Here is a 7883-nt window from a genome sequence, read left to right as displayed (position 1 = left end):
GAAAATGCCACACAGCACTTTAAAAGTTTAAAACTTATTGAATGCCAGCCTTCTGTTGCTTGGGCAATCCTCTGGGGTGGAGTGGCTGGGTGGCCAGAGGCCCCCCCACTGCATTCTTGGGCGTCTGGGTGAGGAAGCTATGGAACTTGGGGAGGAGAGCGGTTGGTTACACAGGGGCTGTAGTGGCAGTCTGTGCTCCAGCTGTCTTTCCTGCAGCTCAACCATATGCTGGAGCATATTAGTTTGATCCTCCAGCAGCCTCAGCATTGACTCCTGCCTCCTCTCATCATGCTGCCACCACCTTTCAGCTTCAACCCGCCACTTACTTTCTTCAGCCCGCCACCTCTCCTCCTGGTCATTTTGTGCTTTCCTGCACTCTGACATTGTCTGCCTCCATGCATTCATCTGTGCTCTGTCAGAGTGGGAGGACAGCATGAGTTCAGAGAACATTTCGTCGCGAGTGCGGTTTTTTCGCCTTCTGATCTTCGCTAGCCTCTGGGAAGGAGAAGATCCTGTGATGCTTGAAACACATGTAGCTGGTGGAGAAAAAAAAAGGGACAGTGGTATTTAAAAAGACACATTTTCTAGAACAATGGCTACACTCTTTCATGGTAAACCTTGCTGTTAACATTACATACACAGCACATGTGCTTTCATTCCAAGGTCGCATTTTGCCTCCCCGCACCTTGTGCCTAGCCACTCCCCCATCCCCATGGCTAACAGCAGGGAACATTTCTGTTCAGCCACAGGCAAACAGCCCAGCAGGAACGGGCACCTCTGAATGTCCCTTTAAGAAAAGCACCCTATTTCAACCAGGTGACCATGAATGATATCACTCTCCTGAGGATAACACAGAGAGATAAAGAACGGATGTTGTTTGAATGTCAGCAAACATACACTGCAATGCTTTGTTCTACAATAATTCCCGAGTATGTGCTACTGGCCTGGAGTGGTAAAATGTCCTACCGTGGTGGATGGAATAAGGCTGCCCTCCCCAGAAACCTTTTGCAAAGGCTTTGGGAGTACATCCAGGAGAGCCGCGAATGCCAGGGCAAATTAATCATTAAACATGCTTGCTTTTAAACCATGTATAGTATTTTAAAAGGTACAATGACCAGAGGTCCCTTCTCCGCCTGGCGGGTCCGGGAGGCAGACTTGGGTAGGTTCGGGGGGTACTGGCTCCAGGTCCTGGGTGAGAAACAGTTCCTGGCTGTTGGGAAAACCGGTTTCTCCGCTTGCTTGCTGTGAGCTATCTACAACCTCATCATCATAGAATCATAGAATATCAGGGTTGGAAGGGACCCCAGAAGGTCATCTAGTCCAACCCCCTGCTCAAAGCAGGACCAATTCCCAGTTAAATCATCCCAGCCAGGGCTTTTTCATCTTCTTCTTCGTCCCCAAAACCTGCTTCCGTGTTGCCTCCATCTCCATTGAAGGAGTCAAACAACATGGCTGGGGTAGTGGTGGCTGAACCCCCTAAAATGGCATGCAGCTCATCATAGAAGTGGCATGTTGGGGGCTCTGGGCCGGAGCGGCCGTTTGCCTCTCTGGTTTTCTGGTAGACTTGTCTCAGCTCCTTAAGTTTCACGTGGCACTGATTTAGGTCCCTGTTATGGCCTCTGTCCTTCACGCCCTGGGAGATTTTGACAAATGTTTTGGCATTTTGAAAACTGGAACAGAGTTCTGATAGCACAGATTCCTCTCCCCATACAGCGATCAGATCCCATACCTCCCATTCAGTCCATGCTGGAGCTCTTTTGCGATTCTGGGACTCCATCATGATCACCTCTGCTGATGAGCTCTACACTCACCTGCAGCTTGCCACACTGGCCAAACAGGAAATTGAAATTCAAAAGTTTGCGGGCCTTCTCCTGTCTACCTGGCCAGTGCATCTGAGTTGAGAGTGCTATCCAGAGCGGTCACAATGGAGCACTCTGGGATAGCTCCCGGAGGCCAATACCATCTAATTGCATCCACAGTACCCCAAATTCGACCTGTCAAGGCCGATTTCAGCGCTAATCCCCTTGTCGGGGGTGGAGTAAGGAAATAAATTTTAAGAGCCCTTTAAGTCGAAAAAAAGGGCTTCGTCGTGTGGACGGGTGCAGGGTTAAATCGATTTAATGCTGCTAAATTTGACCTCAACTCCTAGTGTAGACCAGGGCTATGAGTTAATATTGAACCAATGGCTTAGCAAGGTGTGTAGAAGCCCCATGCAACTGTAAGTGCAACCTTTCAGATAAAACAAAGACAGAGAGAAGACATGAATGCTTGGCATTCCTTATAAAAATAAAGGCCAGTAAAGATCACCCAGTGTCCTGACCAAAATTCCATTATGTGCTGCCTACCTAAAAACTCCCCATACAGTTTCACTTGGAAAAGGTACTCTTCACTTCCTATCCTAACCTGTTGTGTAATGTTGCTTTGTGTTACTGAAGTTAGTTGTTTTCATCCTGGAGATGGTCACATTTCAGCTATGGATTAAGCATGTCCTATGTGCAGTTTGTGTGTTGATTTCAATTTGTAAAGCATTTTGAGATCTTTTAGGATAAAAGATGCTATGGTGAAATGTAAAATCATCATTGCCTAGGTGTAAATTAAGGAGGAAAGCATTCCAGAGGTACAGGACCTTGATAGAGAAGGCCATGCCTCCTGTCCTTTCAAAACTCTATAGTGGGATGAGCAATTCCTACAGTCAGTTGAAAGGACAGAAGGCTGCAGGTGGTCTCTCAGATAGACTGCTCTGATATTACTTTAGACCGTAAATACTCAGACAGTCATACTTGCTTAACATCAAACATAATTTGCCACAATATTTTAGACACTATCCAAGGTTTTTCATCAAATGCGTGACCTTCCTCAGAGAGTGGTGTGTGGCATCACAGAGAGGCACAGCCAGTGCTGTGAACTTTCTACTATGGCCAGTGAAGCAGGGGCAAGCACTGTGGGAGAGCACATGCTTCACCCTTTAAATAGGTATTGCGGTGCCTGTTGACTTTTACTCCCAGAGGTATTCTGGCTGAGTCATGTCTCTAGGCACTTCTGCTTGGGCTGAATAGCCTCTATATCCCACTCACCTTCCTGCTTGCACAGCACTGAGTCTCCCCTTGAAAGCCAGAGAGAGCAAGGAGAGAAGAGAGAACAAGGGGTTAATACTGAGACATACAAATACAAGAGAACTGGCTGAAGGTTCTGAGGTCACAGGAGGAGAATATATACAATGATAATGGAGGTTCATCAATTTGAAAAACTCAGAACTGGAAACAGAAGTGGAAATGCCAATAATAGACTCAGTGTGGCTGATTTCAAGTGGCAGTTTAAATGCTGTCTGATAAAGGTCTAATGGAGAATAACTGACTGATGAGGTTTGTTTGGAAGGGAGCATGCAGTGATAGAAAGGATGGATGGACCTAATTATTACGCTCCACTGGAAGACACAACTGTGGTTAATCAGAACCTGTCTGGTGTTGACGAATACATTAAAATCTGCTGTGGGCACACTGCCCTCCCCTCTCTGGGGAGGTGGGCAGAATATTTCCACCATGGCTGCTGCTAAAAGAAGCTATTTGACTCTCTCTCTCATACTCCTAGAAGATTATGGAAGATTCCTTTACTGAAGAAGTGGCCCCATCCTCTCAAAACCCACAACTGTGTATAAAATAAATCCATGAGTAAGGGAGAACCACCAAAAGGGAAGGGAATGTGGAGATAAGACCACCTATGAAATATGAAGCTGAAGAATGAACAGGGGCTGAGAAACCCAACCTGCTTCAAGTCTTCTATCTCCAACCCTATATATTGTATTGAACGAGTGGTGTTGGCTCACAAGTCTTGGCCAGATTCCAACTTGGGCAGCTGCATGCCCTCAGCTTTCAGCTGGGCACACAGCTCTTCACTTCTTGTCTTACACTACAGGGTAGTGTTTCTGTGTAGTGTTGATCTTTACCCATGTAACCCGATTTCCTTTCAGTTTAGGATTTCTTGGCAGCACACCTGTATCTTTTATGAATCAAAGCTAATGCCAACAAGCACAGCTGCTCTTTCCAGCTGAACTTTCCGAAATCTGAAGAGCTGAAAATAAAAACAAAAATTTAAAGTCAGAAAGATAAAACAATTTCACCTTGCAATGCTGTGATAACAAACCTTCCTAGCAGATGCATGTTCCAGTCATTTCCATATGAGTCTCAGGAGAACCCAAATTCCCTCGAGTCAAACCAGGACACAACACAGCCTGTATTCCAGTTCCCAGCTGTTAAAGTACTTGTCTTGGCATCTTCCATCTGTTTGTCTTAAATTCCTGAATGCTGTGGCTCCTCTCAGCCCCAAACTCTGGTTTCTCATACTCTCTGGAACAGATTTATAATTACAGGAGTGACAAAATAGTTTTAAAACAAAAGCTAGTCGCAACTTTAACTATGGTGTAATAATGTCAAACCTCCATGTTTGAGGTTCACTAACTGCCATCCCTTCCCCACCAAAGCTACTTTACAGAATTATCTAGTGATGGGAGGTACATGTTACAGCCATGCTTCAAGAGCTTTCACATCACCGTCACATTCTTACACCCATCCTTAGGATTCCAGAGAAGGGATAAGAGCAGTTTCTCCTCCCTCTCTCCATCACTCCACTCTCAGCTCCCTTCCTGTTTAATCCTCCCAACAGCAGAAAGTGTCTTCTTTCACTTCTCTAGACCACTAACATCGCCACAATAGGCAAGAGAAAGGGACTCCCCCAAATGGAGAGGAACGCTGCACTCCCTGCCCACCTTACCTCCTGAGGCAGTAGCCTCTTCATCATGGAGTCACTCTTGGCACCATGCCAGCTCTGTTCTGCTCCTGGCAACTGATGCTCCTCTCAGTCTGCCATCCAGACTTCCACAAGGGAGGCAGGGGATGGGACCTGGGAACAGTAGGAAGGCAGGCCAGTAGAGGAGGGACTTTTCCCAGGGCAGGTGAGGTAGAGCACGGGTGAGCATTGCCTCGCTCAAGAATACTGATTCTCCAGCTCCCCACTCTCCTAGCCATAGATCCTTCTTTCTTCTTAGCCTAGCTCCTTTACAGGCTTCCCCAACCCCACAGGAACTGAGCAGTCTTTAAACAGCCACATTTTCAAACGTGGCCACAGATTTTGTGTGCCCAGTTTGTCACACCCAGGGCCTGATTTTCAGAGGTACTGCACAGCCCCAGCTCCCACTGACTTCAGCCATAGATACTCAGCACTTCTGAAACTCAGGCTCCAAGGATCTCAATTAAAAGTGGAGGCACTCAGCATCAGAGGCGACTTTTGATACTGCTGGCAATAGTGCACAACATTTCTGGAAGACTAGCCAGCTCCTTGAAAGTTAAACAGCTACTGTATTTCACTCCAGAAGCGGCTGGACTTCAGTGGTGACTGAAATGCATTGTTTCGGAAGCATTTGGGGATCCCTGAGGCTAGGACAGTGGTTTTCAAACTTTTTGTATTGGTGACCCCTTTCACACAGCAAGCCTCTGAGTGTGACCCCCCCTTATAAATTAAAAATGGGGGGAGGAGGAATTTAATTTAATGGGGGCTTGGGGCTGTCAGCCCCACAGAGCTGACAGCTCGCAACCCCCATGCAACCACCCTGCAACCCCGTGAGGTGTCACGACCCCCAGTTTGAGAACCCCTGGGATAGGAGGTAATAGAGAAATGTAAAATATTATTAAATAATGAGGGATCTATTATCCTCCCCATACACATACACAACTCCTATAGGTATTGATCCACGGAGAAAAAGAATAGCGCTCCCATTTGGTAAATAAAATACATCACTTATTTTCAGATTCTCTTTTCACAGAGTTTAAATACAAGTCCAACAATTTTAAGGGCGACACTGAATGAACATTTCTAGCCTCTAGATTACTTTGCTTAGACCATTAACATAATTAATCTCCTCTAACTCAGACAAATTAGGGTTTCCACGTGGCTCATTAATCTCTGCCTCTTCACCTAAAGAGGCTTCATAGCACCAATATTATGTAAAACAGCAGCATGCCAGGAATAACTTGGAGAGCGTGGAAGGGCTGAGCATAGCAAAAGCACACTGCCTGAGTTTTGTCCAGATATTTTAATAATAGTTTTTGTTTTTTTTAAAAGAGGCTCAATTTAAATCACTAAATCCACTGAGATTTGCCATGATTTCATTCTGACTGAAGTTTGGGGATTAAGAAATAGGGGTTTATTGGTCATTTTTCAGAGGAAAGCTGCCACTAACAGGAAAAAAGAGAAAACAAACTCACATGTTTATATATGAATAACCCTATCCCTGTAATTAATTCACTTCAGAGCCATTTTGCTGAAAGGCCTTTGAAATGATCTGGAAAAATAAAGGGAACACATGAACCCATTTGTTCCCAGCCTCTTCACTCTTCCGCTCTCTTCCCCTCAGATAAGTGATTGTGTTTCCTTTGCCAACCAAGTTGCGCACACATCGCTGGGTAAGGAAGCAGTTAGGTATGGAGCGTAGAAGCTACTGTTTTACCTTAAAACAGCCACTGCTCACACTTTGTTTCCCCATTCCAGCCCTTGTTTACACTGGGAATGTGCCCCAGTTATTGCCATTGATGGCCAGCTGCACCAGTGCAAACCCTATGGTAGATCAGCCAACCTGCTATTTGCATTACTGCAATATTTTCCCTGGTTTCAAGCATGGCTAAACTGCACCAGTGCAAATTGCAGCTTGCCTATCTAGATATCGATTTTAGGTGCGTACATGGCCCCCATTACCATTGTGTCTGAGCTCCCCTCAATCTTTAATGCAGATATCCTCACAACCCCCCCCCCACCCCCGTGTGCATAGGCACTGACTCTCTGGGTGCTCCGGGGCTGGAGCACCTACAGGGGGGGGGAAAAAAAAAAAAAAAAGATGGGTGCACAGCACCCACCATCAGCCCCCCCATCAGCACCTCTCCCTCCCCCCAGCGCCTCCTGCCCACCAATCAACACCTCACCCTCCCTCCCCGTGCCTCCCACCAGTCACGATCAGTGGTTACGTGGCATGCAGGAGACTCTGTGGGGGAGGAGGCAGAATGGGGCGGGAAGAGGTGGGGCCTTGGAGGAAGAGGTGCAGTGGAGGCTGGGCCTGGGACAGAGCTGGGGATCGAGCACCCACCGGCACATTGGAAAGTGGGCGCCTGTGTGGTAGAGTTGTTGTGAGGATAAGTACTATTATTCCCATTTTACAGAGAAGGAACTGAGGCATGCAGAAACTAAATGACTCAGCAAAGGTCACACGAGAAGTCTACCTCTGGCCAGGAGCACCAGCCAGAAAATCAGGGCCTCTGAACAGTCAGATACCTTTCTACAGTTTTGAGCTTACTTTCTCTGTCCTGTGCTAATTGGCTGCTTGCTTCAACACACCCTATCCCATTCCCTCCTAGTTTCTTCACCTCAGCTTCACTCAACACCTGCCCCTCCTCCCCTGCCCTGACCCCTTCACGTCCTGTTTCCCTTCCCTTTTCATCCCATTTAACCAATCCCCTCCTAAGTAAACCCACATAGTACAAACATGTAATTTAATTAATTAATTACATTGTGGAACTAACATGCCATTTGCTGCCATCACCTTGTTCTTTTAGTGTCCTCTGCACAGTCTGACTCTTGGACGGCTTCAACTAGTACACCCTGAACAGTAGTATTCTAGCTAGGCGTAGCCGTTGGATCATCATGTATAAGGCTACAATTTTTTCCACAGAGGTCGGGGAAGTAACAAAGTCCGTGACTTCCAGCGACCTCTGTGAATTCAGCCCCAGTGGCTGGGAGTTGCAGGATCCCCCCACTGCCGGCACCGGTTGGGAGCTGCAGGGTACCCCCGGTGCGGGCTCCCTGGAGCAGCAGGGGTACCGTAAAGCTCCAGGTCACAGCAG

The 7883-nt window shown here is 46.9% G+C and overlaps 1 long non-coding RNA gene across 1 annotated transcript; it reads right to left on the bottom strand.

The window, feature by feature from the left end:
- LOC311512720 lies at nt 1-4891 on the bottom strand. Its single transcript, XR_014709543.1, has 4 exons — nt 4768-4891; nt 4141-4343; nt 3075-3103; nt 1-536 (listed from the first exon to the last, which is right to left on the bottom strand). It is a non-coding gene; the product is annotated as an uncharacterized lncRNA (long non-coding RNA).
- Nucleotides 4892-7883: the final 2992 nt, after the last annotated feature.

Source organism: Lepidochelys olivacea, assembly GCF_965140295.1.
Source record: "Lepidochelys olivacea isolate rLepOli2 genome assembly, chromosome: 1".
In the NCBI taxonomy this organism is placed as follows: Eukaryota; Metazoa; Chordata; order Testudines; family Cheloniidae; genus Lepidochelys; species Lepidochelys olivacea.
This window is presented reverse-complemented; position numbering and strand designations above follow the sequence as displayed.